This window comes from Meleagris gallopavo, chromosome 16 (genome assembly GCF_905368555.1).
Source record: "Meleagris gallopavo chromosome 16, MGAL_WU_HG_1.1, whole genome shotgun sequence".
NCBI lineage: Eukaryota > Metazoa > Chordata > Aves > Galliformes > Phasianidae > Meleagris > Meleagris gallopavo.
The window spans coordinates 1,652,182-1,676,006 of record NC_139419.1 but is presented as its reverse complement, the minus strand read 5'-3'; the positions used below and the strand labels follow the sequence as shown (position 1 = coordinate 1,676,006).

Genomic DNA, 23,825 nt, shown 5'->3' with positions numbered 1-23,825 from the left:
TGGGGTACTTCAGTACCGTTATTTCTATTAGTCTCAAAGCACCCCAGGAAAATTGTGGCTTGGGAAGCACTCCGGTGGCAGCAGCTGACAGCCACGTGGCTGCAGAGCCAGTTATATTTACAGCCCTGGTGCAGATGTCACCATTCGTCAGTGGGCACAGCGGGCAGCGTGGGGTGGGCAGAGGGCTGCTTTGTTGCTGCAGAGCTCGGGGTGCTAAGCAGGGAGCTGGGTGGCTGTGATTATTAAGATGTAATCGACGTAAGGCGTTATCGTTAAGGCAACTGCTTCCACCACCTTCAGTGAGAAACTTGGCAGTGTAACCGTCCCTTTGTTCTTTCATTTTCTGTGTTGGGAAATGGAAGCAGGCAAGAATTCCAGGAGCCTTTCTGTGCTGCATTTTTGTTGCTGCCCAAAATATCACAGAAGTACTTCCGTCACGTAACTTCGGTTAAATTTTCCTGGAGGAAATCCTTCCTTTGGCTCCAAAGTGTTCCCATAAATTAGAATTGGGTTCTTACTTCATGGAGGTACTTCAGGAAACTTTTCCTTAAGCCTTGCTTGAAATGTATACCTTCTGTTCTCAGGCAGCCTGCTTCCTTTTTAACTTGCTTCCTATGCGGCAAATTTGTTTACTGGATCTTATATAATTTATTTTAGATCCTTCTTAAGAGCTAAGGATTAGGAAATGATGGATAATAGCAATAAAGTTGGATCATGTTTAATATCTTACATGCTTTTCTCCAACAGCAGGTTAAATAGCGACCAACCCTTACCTTATAAAGCCTCATTTAAACCTAATACTCAAAGGTAAACACTACAGGAGTTATTTAACACTTTTGTTTGACATTGACTTACAGTGTTTTCTCAACTGAGGAAAATGAGGAAAACTGCACTGAAGTGACTGAATTCCATTATCTCTGATTCTGCTCTTTTAAAAATAGATCTCTTCGCCATTTGTCTAAATTACTCCCTTGAGTTTGTTAACCTTTGTAATCATACAGTTTAATTTTATCTTGCTTGACTCAATTTGTATAGTAGACTTTGGACAATGTCTTCATATTTTGAATTAAGCACTCTGGAAGTCCAGTGTGGTCTTCTGAAGTGCTTTGCTAATGCTGGATTTGGGCTGCTGGAACCACAGCAACACTCAGTCTTGCTATTTCCATTGGGAGATCTCAAAAATCTCTTGGTAGAGGAAGACTTTTAATTTTCAAAATGAAGTGAACTGCAGGGAAATGAAATGACTTGTATGAAATAACACAGAGGATCCAGAAGTCCTCGTTGTCACTGGCAAGGCCCTGTTCAGGGGACTAGGTGGATGCCGTGGGTGTTTTCAATATCAGGCATGCACGTGGCGATAACTTCTCTCCATGTCACGAGGCATGAGGTGAATTTCACGAGGTGAAATTCAGGTCCAAAACAAGTCCAAAAAAACATTCCCACCATCGTTGTGTGGAGCCCTACAACCCCTGTAACCAGGGTTAAGAATGCTTTCTGCTACACCATGAGGAATGCGAATCTTGTTGCTAGAAAAATAAGTCACTTTGGCACTTGTTTATTATAGCTAATTGCACGTACACTGTTTTCTTAACGGTTTCATTTCCAGCTGGGAAATATCTTAGAGAAGAGAAGGAAATCATAGGATCAATATTGCTGTTCACTTAGAGCAGGCAGGATGTTACGACTCATTGCTTGGCTTGGAGTGTCTAGCTCCTGGTGTAGGGAAGAGTTTTCTTAGGGCTGGGACTCCCCTGTGCAGGAGAGCTCATCCCCCTCCTTTCAGTGCTGTGCCGGAGGGGAGGAACTTGCCTGGATCTTTTTCCCCCCTCCAAAAACAAATTGTCAGCTTCATCCCTGGAAGTGGGTCAAAAGAGAGATGCTTTTTTTCATTAATTATTACATAGGAAGCCAGATTAATTCTTGCAGAGCCACCTTCCAGCTCTTAGGGTTGTCTTTCAGCCATGCTTTGTCAACCAGACAAAGCTCATCACTTATGTAAAGCCCTCATGAAGAATACCCAAAATAAGAATAATACTTCCATAATGAAATAACAAGTCTTGGCACTTCTACAGCAGCAGCCAAAGACTCAGCTGCCATCAGTTTCACTAAGAGGAGAAAACACTAGAAACAATTGTAGCACAAATAATTGATGAGAGAAAAGCAGGATCTCTAGCTGGCTGCAATAGACATCTCTGGTCTGCTTGGTTCATCTACTGCAGGTAGGAGCCCTGCATGGTGATTAGGAAAGAAAAATGTTTGGGGCAGAACAGAACGTGATAATTTTCCTGGTGGATTGAACAGAAATTTCTTTTCAGGTGGATAAGTGGAAGAAAAGGTGCTTTTATTTGAACAGTCATGTTTGGGGCATCAGACACAAGCAGAGAAAGCTCAGTGGTCTTCAGTGGGACAGCATAGGGCTGGAAGGCACCAGTAGGACCCTTAACAGTAGCAGCAATGGATAACTCAATTTATCTGTGCAAGAAAATGAGTAAATAACAGCAGCGTCCTAAGAGTTATGCCTAATGTTCCTTAAATGTTGATAACTTCATATAGAATTTAGCATGCTGGGCTCTTCCATCCCTGGAGTTCCTTCCAGATGGGATAGCAAAAGCTGTCAGTGCCATCGGCGTGTGCTGGAGTGAGCAGGGGAGCTGCTAAATGATGCCTGCTTGCTGCCGAGCAGCTCTGTGTTAGCACAGGGCTGCAGAATTGCACCATTCATCACTAGTGAGCATTGTTTGAAAAGATCATTTAGTATCTGTCAGGGCTGCTGTAATATTTTTTGGGTAAGGAGTTTAAGTGGGGAGATGCATGCATGTGCACTTCTGATTAATTGTAATTGTAATCTCACATAGTGCGCTCCTCAGCCTGACATTCTTAAAGCAAGGGTAGGTTGGTTGATTCCTGGAATTAATTATAATTCAGATTTTGGAGTGTGAAACGGATAGAGAGCTTTCTATAAACCCCTTAGCCACAGTTAGAATGTGGTCTGATTTATTATATGCTTCTACTTTGCTCTGCTGTTTTGTCATGAAATCTTTAGGAATTTATTGTAGGAAAATAACTACTTTTTGCAATCTTTGTGCAAGGAGAAATTGGTATGTTAATTGTATTTTGATAAAGAAAAACAAAGCTGTGCAGGCCTCTACTTCTTGGTGGTAGACCTATTACACTGATATTTTTTTTGTAATCTCCCTAATTCAGAGAGAGCAAGAACAACTTCTATCTGCATGAATTCCTTGAGAGTTTTTAGCCATTTCAGAACTAACATATGCTGGGATATCCTTTATTTCCCCTCCCCTGTGGGAATAAATGAAAAATTCCCAGTACTTCAACTGGCGTGGTCTTCCTGTGCTTCCCCTTTGAATGCTGGATTTACGAATGCTGCTCTTTGGACATCCTCAGGAGAACCTGAGGACAATGGCAGCAGAGATCCTCACTTCCCAGTGTGGTGAAGACATGAAATAAAGACACAGCTGCCAACAGCAGTAGCAGCAGGATTGCTGTCTTAATCTGAGTTCCCTTTAATGTGCGAACACAAACGAACACTTAGCCATGGTTAATATTAATGAAAAAACCTTCCAACTGAGAATTGCAACACAGTGATATCTGAATGCTGCGAAGTCGAGGAGGAGGAGAAATGCAGTGAAATGCTGTCTGGGCTCCTGTAGGGTAGGTAAGTTGCGTGGTTTGGATCAGAGTGAATGTTGGCAGCAATGTGATGGGTGTTGGTGCATATCCACACGGTGTCAAGCTCAATGGGAGCTGCAAGCAGGAACAATGGGATTTTGTCATCAGGCCTTTCCCTGTTGGCTGGGGGAGATAAGGGAGCCTTTCCCCTGCTTGTCTTCAGCAGTAGATAAGATAAAGATCTTTATGAGATAAAACCCAAGTGCAGCCGGAACTTGAAAGAGCCATTTCTGAGGAGACAAACCTGAGCTGGCATCAGTTTGAAAATGAAAATAGTCTATAGATTTATGCTCTGTTGTACGAGAGTTACGGTTTTGGTAGTAAAAGCATACCCCAGTTGTTGGTTCCAGATGTGCATTCTTTTGGAGTCTGCAGGGCTGCACAGAGGCATCACCTGCAGGTTGTAATTCTTTCCCTTGGATTTTGGAGGCTGGGGAAGTTCAGCTGCTTGCTCAGAGATGGCCTTCATACCATATTAACATGCGTGGCAATCATTTGCAAAAGCTGCTGACCTCAGCAGGCTGCAAGGCTTGTGTCTTCCATGGGTGAGTATTTCTTGAACTTCTGTTTTGTAGTGAGAGGAGGATCTCATGCAGCTCTGTCATTCCTCAGCATTACCCATCAGTGCAGTGATGGCATTCCCAGTTTTTAGGTGAACTCACAACGGAGTGCTGGGATGTCCTTCTCCTGGAAGGTTCCCTCTTTGAAGCAGAAACAGAGGAAGAGTTCAGATTATCCATTTTTTTTTCCCTCCTTTCAGATTTCTTCCCATTTCCTCCCCCCTAATTATCTGCATTGCTGGTCTCTGTGTATTATCTACCTCACCTCTCTCATGAATATAATCTCTGAGGACTGTGCTAACATGTTTTGCCTTCTGTTCAGAAATCCAACCGGTGCATGTGCAATATTCTAATAGCACATACAGGGCGGGCTGTGTTCTGAGGCTATGTGATGAGCTCTGACTGAAGCCCCAGGGACAGATAACCCAGATACAGCCCTGGATTCCTCCAGTAGCTCAGTGGTAATGAACCATTCATTATGCGAGTGCTGGAGCACCTCTGCTTTCTTTGATTAATGTTATGCAAAATATAATTTAGGTGTTCCACCATCTGCTATTTCAGGGAATATTTCCCTTCTAAGTGAATAAATTCTTTTGTCAATAACCTGGATAATGCAGTTTTCCCATTACCCACATTCCTGGGCTTTCCTCCTCCTATAGCCTGCAGGGTGCCTCTGTGGAGGGTGAGAGTTGCAACCTGAAACCCAGAGCCAAGCGTAGAGGTGAACATCTGAACACTGAAACAGAGACAACTCTCTATTAAACATCTGTATGGAGGGCCCCCATTGAAAAGGCACAATGGTCCTTTAGTGGAAAGAACCAGAGGGATCTCCTGTGCAGAGCAGAGGGGCAGAACGTTGGCTTGCTCTTGATTGGGCTGGATGGACATGTTTTGGGCTTACTGGAGTGCTGCAGCTCCTTATGCTGATGCCTGGCTGTCAGCAGCTGGCTGGAAGAAATGAGGCACGTGGGCTCAAGGCTTGCTGAAAGCAGCTAATTAATTGGGCTGAAAGCACGAACCAAGTGGAAGGATGTGCAGGTATGAACATCAGGTATCTTCCACAATGGGTTGTAATAGAAAGTGGCAGAATGTGCTGGCAATAAAACATAAAAATGAAGTGTGTTCATTAAATCTATTAAGCTCAATTAGTGGAATGAAAGGTGCTGTATTGGTTGCAGCTAATACTGAATTCAAAGTTTTTTTTTTAACACTAGTCATTAAAAAATTGGCTTAATCTCCTATTTAAAATCTGTTTGCAATATTTGTATTCAGGGCCATAAATAATGAAATAATAGTATGAGTTACTTAGCATTAATCACCCCTCTCTCCCAGTTGCTGGAGTAGGATCACGAACACGAGCCCTGCAGTTCCCAGCAGCCATTCTCACTGCCTTTGTGAGACCTCTCTTTAAAACTCTTTTGTATCATCATCCCCATCGAGGCAGAAAAGGAACAGGGTTATATTGTATGTATTCCCTTCCAAAAAAATCTGTTCTTGAATGCTGACCCATACTTTACTTTTATATTTACTTACGCTTTTATTTACTTACATTTACTTTCATTTGGGCTGTTCCCAGTTGGCTGGGGAATGAAGCCCTTATTGGAGGCACGCATACAACAGCATCCTTCTGCTGAAATAGCTTGTTGGCTCAGAACTCACTGAGCTGTCCCAGCAAAAAGACTTCTATGGGTGTGAGCTGTGTATCCCTTGGGGTGTGCATGGTCAGGATGTACCAAATCTTCCCTAATGCAAGCCAGCCCTGGGCTTGGGGCAGTCACCTGCACTGGGGCAGCCCGATGGGCTCTGTGGTGTGAATGTGGGATCAGAGGGAGCATTGCATCAGCAGCCCTGGGCTCTGAGGCCCCACTAAAGCGTTCCCCACTTCTGGCAACGTCAGATGAGGAAAAATTTGGCTTGCAGAAGAGAAAGGTTTGAAACAGCTCTTGGCTTTTGGACCTGGACTCCACCCTGTTCTGTGAGCGCTGATCTGAATGTGAAACTGGACAGAGCGCAGCTTTAAAAGTCAGGGTGAGACCTCAGCTAGGGAAAAGCTTCTTGCCTTTAATTACGCTTTCCATGCTGGTCTCTTCCTCTTGGCAGCTCTGAGTGCAAATGCTGCTGGTCCTGAGCAGTGTGCATTCCCTGCCTTGGTACAGTCAGACTTCTTGCATTTGTGTCCTAGTTCAGCTAAAACCAAATGCAATGGAAGGGGGTTTTGTTGGTGTTTTTTTAAATGAGCAGTTGGGTTCCTGCTGCTCTTTAGGAAGCCAGACTGTACCTGCTATATATCATTTTAAATATCTCCTGTTTCATATTGATGGTTCACTACAGGGAAAAAAACCTTAGTATCGCTTCTGCATCTTCATCTGAACTGCAAAAACAGAAGAGGGAACATCCAAGGGGTTCAGACAGCCCCATCTCTGTAAAAGGATTGGATAAAATCCTCATCTGCTTTGTTTAAATGATTGGTACAAACAAGTTCCCTCCTTTTCCTTTCAATTGTATGAAAAATGAATAAGCGTGTATGCTTTCTCCTTCCTTTAATGGTGCTTATACAGGGATGAGAACTGTGGTTTACACCAACGTAGAAATGGCAACTAAAAAAATATAATTTCTCTGTTCTTGCAAGAAAAATGAAGCTGACTTGTACTCCTCTGGTATTTCCATGTGCCAGCACAAGCAGGGTGTGTATGGATGCATCCCCAGAAGATGGAAACCATGAGACAAACTTTGCTGCTGCTTCATTGTACTGTTGTGCACCACTGCAGTGAGACCTCCTTGTAGTCTCCAGGCCTACAACTGGACTCTGAATCTTCATCCCACTGTTGTTCATGAGCTAGGAATTGCCTTTATTTCTGAGATCTGCATTTCTGAGCATCTCGGGGCTCCTCTTGGACAGCATCGTTGGAGGTGGTAGTGTTGGAGCTGGGTGCTGCTGCTGGCTCGGTCTTGCTGGTGGATACCGAAAGAAGTAGCTGGAGATCCCAAAATATATCATCATTAATTCCTTTCTCTCCTAAGTTAAATTAGTGTCTGTACCACTTTGGGGATCTTTTAAAATGCACCCTCTAACGGTGCCCCCATTGAAAAAAGCTGGGCCCAGTAGGATGGAGAAAATACTTAATGGCACTTCTCCAGGCTCGATTAGAATGTGATTTATTCTGGGAACAATGACCACATTTTAGTACTCTCCCAAAGTGAATTTCCCAAAGCGGGGCAGCCCTCCAAATTCATTTATACTAACTTGTGTAGCAAGGCAAAGAACAGTGAGATAGGAGAATTTCTTCTAGTGTAAATGAGAAGCAACTTAAACCCTATTGCAGGATGATCCCGACTTCAGAGTGCGTGAGAGCAAACGTGCTGGTGGGAGTGAATGGCTGCACATGGCAAAGAGGTATTTTTTCCACTCCAGCTGCCGGGTTTGCTCTGGTCAAAGGCTGGAGCTCAGCAGCATGGTTTGTCTGGACAAGTCCCTGCTTTGCCATCTGAGGATCAGCAGCAGTGCTGGCAGGGCTGCTCACACCCAGCCCTGCCTGTGTGCTAAGCCACTCCTCAGGGGATTTGTCTGATGCAGACTTGTTGGGCAGATTGTGTGCTCTGCAGCCCAGCCTGCTCCTACACTGTTTTTTTTTTTTTTTTTTTTAATCCAAAATGCTTGGTGGAAAGACAGCCGTTTTGGTTAAGGAGGTGTTCCTCTGTTTGGTGCTGTGTGTGCCACATGGACCATGGAGCTGCAGCCCTCCTGGCCCTGTGCTCCGTATCTGACCTGCATGGCTGCATGCATGGCTGGGCTCTGTGGCTTGGAGGATTTCCTCTTGTTCCACCATACTCTTCAAATTGCCACGAGGTGCGATTGCTGCTGTAGGGATGGATGAATGATAAACTGCTTCATCTCCCTGTGGGCTGCAAGAAGGGATGCGGGCTGTATGTGCGTGCCTGGCTGGGAGGTGATTGGTGCAGTGCCCAAACCAGGCGTGGACCTTGTGCACAGAAACTGTTGCTTATGAGGGCTGTTTTCTAAATTCAATGTTAAGAAAAATCTGTGTCAAATTTAGAGTAGGGAGAAGTTTGGTAATATTTGTGAAATGTCACAGAGCATTTCAGGGGCAGCTTTGACTCCTTTTGAAATGGTTCTTATTGTGTTTTGCAGTAGAAGTAGAATTATGGTGTCACCTTATAAATTAAGCAGATGCAATGGTGGACTCTCTGCAACAAAGGAGTGCTTTTCATGGCGTGCATAGATTCTCAAAGCCCAAATGGGAAACTTTTATTCTTGGAGCAGCTAGCAAGCAAAATGCGATGGGTGCAAAGCTGTACCTCATTGTGTTGAGCATCTGCCTGCTCTTTCAAGGGCGCTCCCAAGAAAGCACTGCTCCCTTGGAATTCCTATGTGCATAAACTGAGAGGGATTGGTGTTGTGTGGTAAAGAGGTGGGGAAATACTCTGAAGCCCAATTGAGGAGAAACCACACACAGCGCAGTTATTGTCTATTCTGGGATGTTCTCCTCTTTACTACAACATCTGAATAAAAGCATCCTGCAGCGCTGCGCATCTGAATCTGCTTTTGCTGACATCTGTGGTAAGATGCGTTATTAAATCTGGGCTTGAGCCCATTGATAAATCCTCCAAGCACTCATTTCCCTATGGAAGGCAGAGTGGCCTCTTTGGCTCCTGCGCTCCTTCTCCAGCAGAAAGCTTTGTGCTGGTGCAGTCGGTCTCCACCGGTGTCTGTTGTAGTGGAAGTTTCCTGCCAACATGCTGCCACAACTGTCCTGCAGGCAGTGGGGGTGCTGAGCTTGTTACGATCACTTGGAGAGATGGAATTGTATTTAGGATGTATTCATATGAAAGATCCGGCTTGCAACATACCTGGGGCAAATACGTGGCTTTAAGCTGATGAAATGTGTTTCCACATAATTGAAAACAACTCTATCCACCCCAAGCTTTCCAAACAGCATTCCCAGCATGGGCTTATGTGGGTCTGATAGCCCTGCCTGGCATGACAGCAAGGTGGGCTCCAGCCCAGCACTGCCTGGTGTGCTCAGCATCTTCCTCTGTGCTCCAGGCCCTGGCAGAGGGATGCATGGCAGGAGGCTGACGGGATGCTGCTGCACGCTGCATTTGCCCATAGCTTCTCGATTCTTCTCTGCTCCTCTCTGCAACCATGGCTGTACCACCAAATTGCACTGGAAAAAAGACAAATCTCTGGGAAAGGCCTCCAGCAGCAGCACAAATTATGCAATGATTCGGGCGAGTCCAAGCTTGCTGTTCTTCAAAGCGAAATGCAAGGCCAGCTGCTTGTCGATTGCTTTTCCCAATAACAGCAGCTGAAGTGCAAACAACATCATCCCCCGTGGACAATGAGAGAACAGAGGGCTGGGGAAGAGACAAAAAGAAAAATGTTGAATTAAATGGTGTAGGAATATCAAAGTTCTCTTGAACAGTTTTGGTGCAGTCATTAACTTTGTGTGTGGCGTTTGGAAATCATGGCGATTTCCACTGTTCATGCTAGAGCTAATTGGTGGATGTAGAGGAAGATGTAATTATGTCCATCCTTTGCAGGACTCGTGTGTATGGCTGGAGCAGGACAGAGAGAGACTGGAAGGGAGACCTGGGATTTCTGGGGCTGGGGTGCTCAGGGCTGACCCCAGGGAGTGTTTTGGGTGAATGGTATCTGCTTTATGCTATCTGTATTTGTTTTGCCTCTCTCCCCAAATACACCAAGCGAGCAACCAGCCAGAGATCTGGAAGGTTATTTCTCATGAGAGTGAACCTGTGATTGTGTGGGGATCTCTCACAGAGATGTCACACCTCCAAGCATTACCCAAACCTTGTAAAATCAACTTCTGTGGCAAAAAAAAAAGCAAGGAAAGGGGGGGAAAAATTGCATTCCAATGGAGCCAAAGACCATGGCCTCTTTAAATGTTATTAAGTCAATAATTAAGTGAATTTGGAGTGTGAACTGTGTATCCACTCTAAATGGATTAATGATATGAGAATTCATACGAAATTGCTGTGTTGATTTTTATGCTAATGGCTGTTTGAATATAAGCTGAACTATTAACCAAGGATAAGTGGAACTAATGTGCCAGCACTGCTATAGAAATGTAATGGAAAGGATGGTCTGCGATTTGCAGAGGGCCTCGTTTCTATGGAGGGGCTGGGGGAACAAAAGCTCCCTTGGACAGATGGGAGGGATGTCGGTTTGGCTGGGAGGGATGTGAAGGAAGGGGTGCTCAGAAGAAGCACGTGTGGATGAAATAAAGCCCGGGGGAGGGGCAGAACTCAGCTGTCTGTAGCGATATGGGAGATATCCCCAGGTTGGGGTACATGGTGTGAGATCACCGGCTTGTGCTGAGACTGCAGTCGGTCACCAAGGAGCAGATGCTCCCAAGATCTTGGAGATGGATAAACCCGTGTTTATCGCTGTGTTTTAGGCAGGTCAGCCTTTCCCTGGTTCTGTGCCATGGTGAAGGCAGCGCAGTGAGGACAGGGAAGCTGCTCCAGTGGCCCACGAAATGTGCTGGGTGGTGGAGAGAGGCACTGAGGGTAGGGATGGCATGAGAACAAGCTGAGGAAATGCCAGCTGGCTGCCAGAGTGTTTTTCCAAACAACAAAGCTGGTAGATCATGAAATCCCCATTACTTGAAGAGTTTAAATGTAAACTGGACAGAAGCACTTAAGGAGATATCACAGAGCGGATTCCTGCTTTGGCAAGCTGGGATGACTGAGTCAGTCTGTCCAGTTTTTCCTTCTTGGAGGAGATGACTGAAATAAGGGTTGGGCTATAAGTGTTAGCTGCCATCCTGGTGCCTTGCATCCCTCTCTCCCCTCTCAGAGGAAAGAGCCAAGGTGCAGACTGGAGCCTGTGTTAGGCTGAAGGCAGGCTGAAAGAGGGGAGGGAGAGGAGAGGAATGTTTGGAATAGCAAACTGATGGATCTCCTCAGGTGTGCCACTGTAGCTTCATGTTTATCTATGTGGAAGTCAGGGGAGAAGGTGTTTCCTCTGCTCTGATCATAGGGTATCCCAAGTTGGAATGGAAGGGACCCATAAGAGTCATCGAGTCCAACACAGATTTCAGAGCCAGGTATCAAGCCATCCGAGGAGCAGATCTGCTCTTTGTGGAAGAGTACCCACCTCTGCTCCCCAAGGACTGGCTGTAAGCTGTCGATTTAACACGGTTTTTGGTTTGGAAATGAAGCTGTGAGTTCTCTGATGCTCTCATGTGATTGCCAGAGACTGGGAAAGTACTGGAGCTCTCATTGATTCTCCACTGGAAGCAAAGTTAGATTGGGTTCCATAGGCTCACACATAAAACCAGCAGTGCCTTGTCAGAGAATAAATCAGTGCTTGGAATTTACGAGCAGGTAGTGCATTATAAACCCTGGAGTAGATGATTAAGGGCATTGTCCATAATATAATGCTGCTGATATTTAAAGAAAATGTAAATAAATCCTTAATTGTGGTTTTCATCCTTTTTGAGGCTTCTCTGGCAGAACCACAAACAAACAATAGCAGTATATAGTTGCTTGGGAGTTAAGCTGCTTGATTAGCTAATTTCATCTGAGTCATAATGATAAACTGGATCGTAGGCATTTTGTGCTTTATTAATGTTAGTATGGCTCTGCTTAAGGTCAGGATTTTTATTCCTCTAACTTTATAAAAATGCATGCTTGAAAGAAACTGTAGTTCCCTTGTATTATACATTGCAGGAAATACCAGTATTTGTTGTTTAGAAGCATGAAATATACAACGCATCATACAGCTCTGGGTGAAATTCCTCTGTTAATGATCTGGGTCTGATTACTGATACTCTGAAACTTGATTTTTTTTTTTTTCCATTCAGAGCCCATCTCCTCATCCTATTTTGCACTTGGAGCAAGATGGAATGATGTGCAAATAGCTCTTGGAAAAAGAGAAGATGGATGAAGTCAGGCTGTGAAGGACTGCATCCAGCAGCAGTGAGTGCCTCCATGGGGATGAGGGAGTTTGGTCAGGTGGGTTCACCAGCAGAGAAGGTTGGGAACAGCTTAAAATTGCAAGCTTCTGTTTTCCTATGTGTCCTGTCAGTGCCATACATATGTGCAGCCCTTAATGAGGTTTTCATTATTGCTACTTAATATGCAAGTTGTTTCAGAGCAAGTGAAACCCGCCATGGTAATGAACACTTAAGCAAAACACATTTTTCTTCACTGGCCCATTACTATCTAGAGAGAGCTAATATCTGGTAAATGATTTTTCTCCCAAAGATAATGCCCAACTAAGCTGTTAATGCCTCCTCCCATGCAAAAGTGATGTCAGGTCCTCTAAAAATAGGAGTTTGGCTTTGGGACTCATGTATCTAAAAACAGAACACAAAGTCTTGTAACCGTTCTTATTGCCCTCAACGCCTTCGAGAGATGGCAGGGTTATGCTTTTGAGTTTTTCTCCAAAGTCATCAGAGCTCAACAGTCACTTCTTGTTTTGCTTTGCTTGCTGTGAAGGTTAAAATTCTCAGTTAATTAAATGCTTTCAGTAGGTGAGGCTCTCAGAAAGGTGCCAAGAACAACAGGCCTCATTGTGGCTGCCAACCGGCGGCGGCTCAGTGAGACAGCAGCACCCTGAGGATGCTCTGCCCGATGCTTTGGGCAGAGGACTTCCCTTACAAGCTGCATTTTGCTCTTGTTTTTGAAGCAGATCCTCTCTGCCCATCTCTGAAAAGCACTGTGACAGCCACTCACCTCTGCAGGGTTAAACCTGATTGTCCTTTGAGCTCAGCTGTAGGGAGATGCTGGTGCTGACAGCACTGTGGTTTGGCCATAGTAGAATTTAGCAAAACCTTTCTGAACGCAGAGGATTAAATGCTCCTTTCCCCCGCCCAATTTATTTGCTAGCCTTTCTGTTTTGGAGAGCAGTGACGCTGCAGATGTGTGCCCAGCCCCGGTGCCCTGAAAGACAGAGGGGAAACTCAGCTTGGGAACTGTAAGAGTACATGTCATATTTCCCTTCAGACTTCCATGAATTGCATAGAGTTCTTAAAAATCATGGATAAATTGCATAAACTGGACCCTTTCTGCTTTGTGTTCTGATTTCTGAGTCTATAGGGTACGATCATAAAGCCTAGAAAATTGCTGTTAATAGGAATTAAGGCTAGCTGAGATCCTCATGTTATTGCATGCTCCTGGCAGCTGAGGCATGCTACGAAAAATCAGAAGACTCGAGATAGAAATGGGGTGAGCCAGCACTACCCTCCCCATAAGGTCCTGTACTCCTTCAGAGGAGATAACCATGCTTTTAAAATTATTCCATTACAAAATCAGTAGAAAGGATCAGATGGAATAAATGGAAGGGTGTTGTGCGATGGCTGAGATTGATGGCTGCAGGGTGCTGACTCAGTTCTGTGCATGCCCCATCACGCTGCTCCCTGCAGGGCTCTGGGAAGGCGTGCTGTGTTCCTGGCTTCCTTTGGAGAGCTGGCACCAGCTCTGGTGTTTCCTGGGTTGAGGAGATGGGGAGGGGGTAGCACAACAGCTGGGAGATGAAACTTGTATGTGATCACAGAGCACAGAATGGTAGTTTCCTTCCCTTGATGAAGGAAAAGCCCAGTTTCCATCTTCATGCGGCCCAGGTGACATTTGTGAAGTTAGTTAAACTCGCGTTTGGACTGCAGAGTGATACTTAGCCTGTCAGATCCTATTGATCACACATCAACATTTTGCGGCGATGTTGTTAAGTATATGACAGCTGTTCAAACTGCGCTTCCCCAGGCTTTATGCTCTGTTTGATCTGGGAACGATTTACAAACTCTGCTGCTTTCTGAGCTCACCATTAGGTGCTGGGCCGTGCAGTTATCTGGAAATAGGAATGATTGGAGCCCATCACTGACAGCACGCGAAGCGCTCCGATGCGGGGGATGTTCTGAAGCACGGAGGATAAATGAGTGACAAATGAGTGCTGAAATACCAGTAAAGCACAGCTTCTGAGCCCAATTTGTACCTGTCCTCCAGGTGATTTATTATTTGCAGAGTGTTTTTACTTTGTAGTTTTGGTGGTTACCACCATCCCTAAACAGGAAGAAAATGCAAAAGGAAGGATGGGTGCTGAGATGGAGCTCTGCCAGCCAGGCAAGCCTCTGCCTCCTCCAGGGGTCCCTGGCTGATTTTTCCCATAATTACTATTGGTGTTTTGACGAGGAACATGGAGTGAATTTTTGATGGCTGTTAATGAAACCAAGGTGCTGTGAACTCCCTGTAGTACAAGACTGAAATACAGGCTTGGCTATTTGACTAATTAGGCTCTCAAAGTCAACAGTTGGAGGAAAATTTAACCAAAGTGCCTGAGGCTGCTCCATATTGACACTTCATGTCTTGTTTGTCCCTGAGTCACAGAATCAGAAACAGAATGGCCAGGGTTGGAAGGGACCTCAAGGATCATGAATCTCCAACCCCCCTGCCCCAGGCAGGGCCGCCAACCTCCACATTTAATACCAGACCAGGCTGCCCAGGGCCCCATCCAACCTGGCCTTGAACACCTCTTGTGATGGGGCATCCACAGCCTCTCTGGGCAACCTGTTCCAGCACCTCACAGTAAAGAACTTTTCCCTGACATCCAACCTAAATCTCCCCTCCCTCAACTTAAAACCATTTCCCCTTGTCCTGCTGTTATCTATCCTTAATGTTTTCATTAGTCATAGAATCATAAAACTGTTTGAGTTGGAAGGGACCTTTAAAGGCCATCTGTCTCATGCTTTGCACTGGGCAGGGACACCCACAGCTTCCTCGGGTGCTCAGATCCCATCTCATGACCTTGGGTGTTTGCAGGGATGGGGCATCCTAAGCAACTGCCTCACTGCCTTTATTGTAATGAATGTCTTTCTTACACCCAGTCTGAATCTACCCTCCTAGTTTGAAACCATTTCCATTGTCCTATTGTTTGGAGGAATGTTGGTACAAAGTGTGCAGCTCTGATGGACTCTGCTGTGTGCTTGTTTCAAATGTACCCAAAACAAAGCATGGAGGAGGAGGATTTGGTTTTGGACTTGAAGTGCTGGGCACGTCAAGGGAGCAGCTGTAAGCGCCCTGGTGGGAGATGGAAGGAGAACAGTATGTTGGTATGTTTTAGGGATAGGTTTTGCAAACAGAACGTGTCTAGTTCTCCTTTCACCGGTACTGATTGTGATGGAGCAGTTCAATACAGCGTGGAATAAAACCAGAAGCAGAAACCTTACCCCAAAAAAGGCATCCCATGGCAGAAGGATACCAGCCGTGGCCTGTAGGTCGCAGCAGAGAGTACGCTTTTCAGTAGGAGATACCACTTCATCCTTTGTGTTGCCAAGTTGGAGTTCCACAATGAGATAAGCCAACACGTATTTGGCCTTAGGCCTCGCTAAAAATAAAAATGAGTAACCCAAATGCAGCATCCTTGCCCTTGCTGGCCAGATGACTAGCCGATTGATGTTGTTTCTTTTGGTTTTTCTCTGTGGGTGTGAGCTGTTGGGAGAGATTCAAGGCATGTGGAGCAGCCCAGTGCCTTCCCATGGGCTGTTGTTGTGCCTTCTTCCTGGGCACCTCAGCTGAGACACCAGGGTTTTGCTCAGCACCTCTTTGCAGAGTCAGTCCCACCAAAAATGGTGGGAAGGATGGAGATGTACCCTGAGGACCTATGGGAAATCATGGTTCTGGAGATCCTCTTCCATTAGCTCGATCAAAATTCTCCATTTTCTTTAATGTACTTTGGATTTGGCCCAGCGTTTACGTAAATGCTGTTTTGTTTTTTTTTCCATGCAGTTGTCTGCTAAGCTCAAGTATCACGTAGCAATGGAGGAATGCAAAAAACATGACTGTGTGCAGTGCTGTGATGAGAAACTGCCCCAAGTTCATAGGACCCCATCATGTGCTACAGGAGAGAGAAGCCTCAGCAGATGGTGGTGATGTAACTTTCTGGATGAAAAGGCTGCAAGAAACGACCACTTCATACATCAGTTTCGTTCATTGATTACTCACAAAACATTATGTATAGGCAAGGAAAAGAATACAAAACAAAATTGTATGGACATCTTGATGACAGAGTGTTCTGGTTTGCACCAGGAAACGCTGAGAACAGCCCAGTGCTCTGTAAAGTTTGTGGTAAGCATGTAAAAATATATGAATGCCAATGGAAATTATTGACCAAGCAATCTCCTTTTTGGTGGGAAATATGTTTTATCAATATTTGTACTGACCTGCTTGAAATACTCAAGGCAGAATGGGAAAAACAGGCAGAACTCTGAGCAATTTAAAGCGTATTTAGAACTGGCTGGAAACCAGAAGTCATCCTGCAATTTTATTTACAGAAAAAGCAGTCTGTTTCTTCAGGGATTCGATTGGTTTAGGGCCAGAAAGGACCATGAGAACATCTACTTTGATCTTTTGTTTAATGAAGGCCAGCTACCCCCTATACTTCGTCTGAAGATGTATGTATAAGTGGTTCTTTTTTTTCTTTAAGGAAAGTAACCTGCATTTAGTTTTGTCTTTTTATATGCTTAAAATTGCAGAATCAACCATTCCCTCAGTAGATAGTGCAAGCAGTTTATATCTTTTTCTATTAAACTGCACTCATAATTGCTCACTTAAAATTGCTCACTTAAAATTGCTTCTCGTTTAGGACCTTGGTACAAGTTCTGCTTTGCTTCACTTGATGAACGGTTCCTTTGATACCCGCTGCTTTCTTTTGCACGCACAGACGCGGTATTAAATCACCTTTCCATTGTTTTGCTGCTTAATTAAACGGATTAAACTCCGCAAATAATATATAAAATACTTTACTGAATGGTTTCAAACTTTACCCACACAAATCTTCAGCAGCCTTAAGAAATGCAGGCAATAAAACACAGCAGGTGCTGTGTGCTGAGATAAAAATCTCCCCCTGGTTCTATTCTTTTCATGGACTGAAGGATCAAATTTGCTTTAGGGAAAGAAAGAAATTAAAAAAAAAAAAAAAAAAAAAAAAAAAAAAAGATTGCATTCAGTTTATTCAAGAGCTTAATTCTGTCCTGACTCACAGCTTTCCATCTAGTCCTCCTCGCAGCCCTGGCCCGTGTTCCCCTCTGATAGCTGTGAAGCTGTTTGCCTGCACTAAACAGCTCTGTAAGTGCCCAGAACCCCCCTGGTAACACACATTGCTCTCTGTGATTAACTTCTAACCTGCTGCTGTTGACTCCTGCTGGTTCAGATCCCAGTCAGAGCAGTGCGTGGCACACCATGGCCTCGTGCTACAAGCAGTGTTCCTTCAGCAGATGCTTCACATCATCCATGCAGTCAGCAAGCAGTGTTCTGACTCACCAAACTCTACGTGCGTTGTGTCTTTGCTGTTATCTTCATCCACCAAACTCGTAATCTCATCAAAGAATGAAATTAGATTTATATGATAGGCCTGTTTTCCATAAACTGTGATTACTGGTGTTAATTATATTGCTATACTTTATTATTTTAATTAATTGCTTTTATTAGTTGAAGTTTGTATCAGCTTTGGATTGCTTTGCTCAACACTGTGCTGACCAGCTGGCTCTCAGTTACCTTCATCATCTCTGTTCTACTTCTGACTCTTGGCTCTATCTTAGCAGTCATTCAGTGCTTTGGAGTACCTTGGTTTTGGTGCATTCATTGCAAGCTAACTTCAGCAGCTGGATCTCTGAGCTCAGCTCCTTGACATCACTTGTGTTCCATGAGCTTCTGCTTCAGCGCCAGCACTTTGCTGTGAAGGACTGGAGGACTCCTCCATCACAGCAGCGTTTCCCTCAGGAATTCCTCTGCATCAAGGCTGTGTTTGTGTTAAATTGGCAGAAATTCTCACCTGTTGTGATTGAGTAATTGTTTTAGTTCTACTTCTTATGTATGGATAAAATCTGATTCAGCCCCCAATCATCTTAGTGGTCCTCCTCTGGACCCGCTCTAGGAGCTCCACGTCCTTCCTGTACTGGGGTCAGGGGTGTTGGAACTTGATCCTTGAGGTCGCTTTCACCCAAGACATTCTGTGAGGGGAGAAGCCTGCCATCCAAAGCATCAGGACAGTGGTACCCATATCCAGCACGTCAGCAATGCCCACCTCATGAAGTCTCTCACCTGTATAGATTTCAGAAGTGCTGCCATAGCCAGCAGATTGCTGGGATCTACCACATATGCAGCTCGGGGTAGTGCTACTCCACAGTGTTGACCACCTTGGCCTAAAAGTGAACCAATTTCTTTATAAACTGTTGGATGTTTTGATGGAGTGATCTCAGTACAACGCATACTCTGGTTTATATGACTAAGGGAGGAAGAAAAACATGATGAAAAAGCACCGTTTGGATCCACCTCCCAGACATGATGGAAAAGAAATGAAACACAAAAATGTCCGGATTGTACCACAGATCTATATCCCTTTTCTCTTGGAAATGCAGATGACAGAGTGGTAGATTTGTTAATGTGATCCAAATCATTCCTGTGGGTGAGGAGTGCTGCCTGCAAGGCAAGCAATTAGGTCCAGCTCTAAAAATCCCCACCTTGGGAGTAAGAAGCAGAGGGTGGAGCTGCTGCTAATGAGGTTATGTATCCCCTGATGCCCATTGTTCCACGCAAACCTGAACAGGACAATGTTGTGTGTAAGCAGTGGTTGCTCTGTCTTGGGCTGTAGTCGTGTGTTTTAAATCAGGCAGCAAATTTGTGGTGCAAGATGTATGCACTAAAGGTGCCTGCAAACACGTCTCTCATTGCCTATGTTTCTATTCTCACAGGTTAACTCACATAAGTGACGATGTGAAGTGTGTCTTCTTTATGCTGTAATTATTTTACTCACATCTATTCTATCATAATAGTATTCTGATGGTCTTAAGATTCCTCTTGCAGATAAGAGCTGTAGAAACGTCTTTCTAGCGTGAGCTCAGGAGCGGCTGGAAGAAGCTGCAGCTAAAGAGACCTTGGGATCTGCACAGCTGTTCTTATTTCCAGCTGTTTTTTGTATGTTCACTGGGTGGAGCAGACGTTGATAGCTGTTCCCTTATAAAATATGTAATACTGTACTTTATGACCTAATATATTTTCCAGTCCTGGGGCCTGATCCAGAGTCCACTTAGCTCTCTGAGCAGGCTTCCAACAGCACTAGTGGAGCTCTATCAAATTCTTAATGAACCAATGCAAGTGAGAGGTAATTTAGGGCCATTATCTTTGTGGGGCTGCATATGGTTCGGTGATGCTCTGTCGTTTGCTTTCAGAGTGGTCTCCCTGCTGCTTTACTTGCTTTCTCTGGTTATGTTTCAGCAGTCTTTGGAGATTTATAGGTAACAGCTCGGGGTCTCTTGCCCTGGCTGAGTTACGTGCTGCAGCCCTTGGACTCTTCCTTGGCACACTTCCTTGGAAAAGCCCCAGGCACGATGACGGTTGGTAATGTCTGATGACATTTGGTGGCACTCCTTCTGTCTCATCAGTCTCGTCATCCTTCTGTGTGTGCATTGTCAACGGCAGCCTCCCAAACCCTAATGTGATATTTAAGTTAATTGTCCAAGGTTGTTTGCTCGTGGGTTAGCGTTGTCTGTTTTAGCAGCCTTGGAGAAGAGGGAGACAGGGAGTGCACAGCAGTGCTTTTTGTTGTACACATCCTATCTTAGGAAGTTAATGGCTGCAATCGAGGTGTAGCCTGAATTTGGGACATGAGAAACATAAAGGAAGGCAAAAACTTAACTGCTGAATATGTACCAAGATGGTGAAAACAGCCAGAGGGAAGGGAAGGTTCCTGCACACGGGACTCAACGTACTTGTTGAGACACATCTCTGCGTTCTTAGGATTGCAGAAAATCTGGCTTAAAAAATAGGATCTGCTCTTTATTGCCAGGGACTTCTTGTGTTTGGTGCCACTTCTGTGCGTGAGCATTTGAAGAGATCCTGCTTTGTCTCTGCTGCAGAAGATGAGGTCGCAATGGCATTTTCCTACTTTGTAATGTGATTCAAAAAGACCACGGCAAGTTCAAAGCTAGCATCAGTGTGCCAAGTACATCTATACATCTTGCAGGTTTGATGTGGTTTTGCTGGGGACTTTGGCTATTTCACACCTACTGGATGTTTCTGGGAAACTGCTGTTTCCACTGCTGCAGCTTGTTGGTTTTGCTCTTGTTTGTGCTTGTCCCATTCGATCAAATGAAGCTAATGAGTGAGGGATAGCTGTGCTTCCCAGGGGTTTAAGTGCTTGGAAGCTGTTAGCAGGCATGTCTGCTGTGGAATACATTGAAGCCTTTTGCTGCAGGGGATCATCCTAAAGGCTGTAAGAAAACAACCGCTCAGTATTTTGACAACATCAGCTCACAACTTCTAGTTTGAACAGTCTTTTCTGATCTCATTGTAGGTCATGGCTGCAAGTTAATTTGTTCCATGTGCTGTCATGATGTAGGACACAATCAGAAAACCAGGGTTCTCCCAGGGTGAGAAATATTTATGCTGAATAAACATTTGCAGCCCATTTTGTATTTTCTCTCCCAGATTTCCCACGTCCTTTCCCACGTTTTGCTTTGCCCCCTGCCCTCCTCCTTGCTCTCCTGCATGAGCAGCCCAGCCCCATGGCCCTCAGGCTCTGCTCTGCAGACAGCAGCCGGTCTGGGCACGCAGCTCTGGCACTGCCTACAGCTGCAAGCTGGAGTAGGACCTGCAATGCTGCCCCTGCCAGGCAGCCTGGGGCTGGTGGATAGCAACACAGCATCAGCGCCCAGCTCCTCTGGCTCCTTACAGACCTGCCCAGGTCCTCCTCGTGTCCACTGGGCCCAGTGTAGTGTGGATGCTTCCAACGGCTCTTGGCTCTGCTGAACTTTGCCCAAACGCTGATAAGACGCGTTCATGTTGACTCGGTCTGGGCTGTGTACACAGATCTTTTGCTGTCTGTCTGCCTGCTCTGGAGCTGGAGGAGTGGCTGCACTTGTGCTGGTGTACCCAGGTGATTGGTAAAGCTGTGTTCCCAAACCCAAGCGTTGCCCAGAGTAGAGGCCTTGTGCTTTAGACACTGCATACACGGAGGTAGTGCCTTATTTCAATGAAGCATGCCTTGGACGAGTAGTTTGCAAGGCTGGCTGGCTGTGATGATGAACAGAGTGTGTGCAGCCTTGGCACTACTGTAGTGAAGCTGCTGTAACACTGTGTATGTGTGCAGAAGAATGGAAAACCAAACTGGCATCACCTGAGTTGAAAGCTCGGTAATCACAGCTGCAATCCTGATGCGTTTAATCATCCACCCACAATAAGCTACCAGGCTCATTTCTGTTGTTTTTCTCTAGCTTGCTTTGCAAATTTCAAAACTCCTCGATCAGGAGAGCAGCTGATGTGGGGCTTGGGACCCTGTGGGCTGCTGGGTGAGGAGGCAGTGGGAGCACAAGCACAGAAAAGTGGCTTAATGGTTGTGTCCCTGTGCCTGCTGCTGTCCCTCTCAATCTCACAGCCCCTTTTATGAGCTCTGTGCCTGGAAAGGCAGCTCCTGGAAACCTGAGCTGAGCTAGTTCAGCTGCTTCGAACACTGCAGGGCATGGAGAAAGAGTTTCCCTTCCTGTATGTGTATGCACAGGTAGAACTTCCATCTGTATATCAACAGTTGTGCTAAAATGCCACGAGATAAAAACAGTGTAGCATGGATCCTTGTGGCAGAAAAACATACTGAAATTATAGAGAAACTGGCAGATGTGACAGTTAAGCTTCAGTTAAGTTTCTTTCTAAACCAGCCCTATGAAACTGTGGGGCTGGCATAATGTTGGGGACTTCATGAACTGGATGGGCAGTGAAACAGAGATGTCAAGGATCGTTCTCCCTTTTTAGTTTGTAAGCTCATTGTGCTGTGCTGCCAGGAAAGCTTGGTTTTCATACCATGTTGGAGACTGAGTCTTCTGGTCTTGTGGAGTGATGCAGCTCCACCTAAGTCAACAGATCTCCGATGCGTTGTGTTAATTAAGGATGGCGCTGAGCCTCCAACGCCCTGTCAGAGAAAGCAAATGTTCCATTTCTCTAAAGCAAAACAGTAAATTTATTAACTATTAAAATCTGGGGAAAAAAATCATGAAGCAAATTAATTTGATGTGCTCTTTACAACAGAGAAAGGGGAATTTTCTCGCTTTCATCCTACATGTGAAAATGTTGTATGATTTTACAAGCAATGAAAATGTGACCAACAGTGAGATGGAGACAGTGTGACTCATCCAAAAGAAACAGCAATATGAGAAAATGTAAATATTTGTAACAAGGCAAAATAGTCTGTAAAAGTACCTTACTTTGAGACATATGGATAATATCGCCAAGGATAATAGAGAAAGGGGTGGGGGAGGAAGAATGAAATTCCGCTTATAGGACCTTTGGAATATAAGGTCCTTGGCATAATCTAGTAAAAGAACAGTTTGGTTCTACAGGTTTAAGTTTGGGAAGAATGCACTTCAGGATCACATGAGCAATGTCTCCTCACATTGGACCCAAACTTTCACTGCCTATTAAGGCAAACTCCCATCACACTCAGTGGGCAAATTCTCTTTTCATTTGCATGGGAACGGGAGGGCTGACAGAGGCTGTGTGTGGGTCACAATGTCAGATTTCCAATCAGATCATCCAAATTAAGAAGTAGTTTGATATACCCAATTTTCCAGCTGGAAACACAGCACTTCTGATAGCTGTAATCTCAGCAAGTGATTTCTGACCCAATATTCACGGATAAATGCCCTTGCAGCACAGACCTTTTTCCCTTTCTCTCTGCAGCGCCTGTTAGCAGTTTCTGAGACGTGCAGCATTATCACATCTATGATAGTTTTCTTAGAAAGCAGATCCGCTGGGATTGGTAATTAGAATCTTTGTTGTGAACGTCTGAAGCAAACAGCAGCTCACGGGTAAGACTGAAGCGATGCTGAACTGCGCTGCTCACGTTTCATTTCTTGCTTGCTGCTGAGCTGTGTGACGGGGATGTTTCCAAATACGTCCCAGGCACATAAGAGTTCTTACAAGCAGGGAGCTGAAATATATACAAAAACCTTCTTTGGTAGAAGGAGCGGGGCAAAATGTGCAGCAAAAGATTATATTACAGAAAATCTTTAATTTATTACACGGGCAGTTTTCAGATAGCTGTGTCAAGGTCCTTCGTGTTTATGAAAATAGTCTGCACTCACCTCATAACTGAGAGTCAAGGAGAATCCATCAATTTAATTTTAGCTTTGGCTAGAGAGTCGGACTTCTTAAAGAATGCTAATGATTTTGTCCAGGCATTAACAAATCTGCAGCAAAACCCAGCGTGCAAAAGACAAATGAAGGGACGTTTTTGTCCTTCGTTCCCTTTCCCTTTCTGGAGGGAAGATGTCATTAATCCACGCTGCTGGGACTGGGGATGGACTTCTGAGTGCACGGAGCAAATTTGAATGCGTATGCAGTTATAGGCAGTAATCAAAGCAGATTGTTGTAAGTGGATCAGACCCTTCACCATCCCGGAGCAGAAACCACCTCAGGGTGAGGTGGGCCCTGAGGGATCCTTGCTTTATCTGCTTTGAGCATCTCCTGCTGGGAACAGCCTGCTGCTCTGGGGCAGCCACGGAGGCTGTAGAAGCTTTCCCATGGTTGTAAAGCAGGCAGAGCCATTGG

The 23,825-nt window shown here is 45.0% G+C and overlaps 1 long non-coding RNA gene across 3 annotated transcripts in view; it reads left to right on the top strand.

The window, feature by feature from the left end:
* The window catches only part of LOC146543221 (uncharacterized), a 37,852-nt gene extending 17,102 nt beyond the window's left edge, over positions 1 to 20,750 (top strand). The window contains exons 3-5 of one of the 3 annotated variants that reach the window (XR_014886742.1): positions 12,098 to 12,212; positions 14,063 to 14,237; positions 16,017 to 20,750. This is a non-coding gene — a long non-coding RNA (uncharacterized LOC146543221). Of the gene's footprint in view, positions 1 to 12,097; positions 12,249 to 14,062; positions 14,238 to 16,016 lie in introns of all 3 variants that reach the window. The other 2 variants (XR_014886740.1, XR_014886741.1) reach the window with 2 other exon arrangements.
* The last annotated feature ends 3,075 nt before the right edge of the window (positions 20,751 to 23,825 follow it).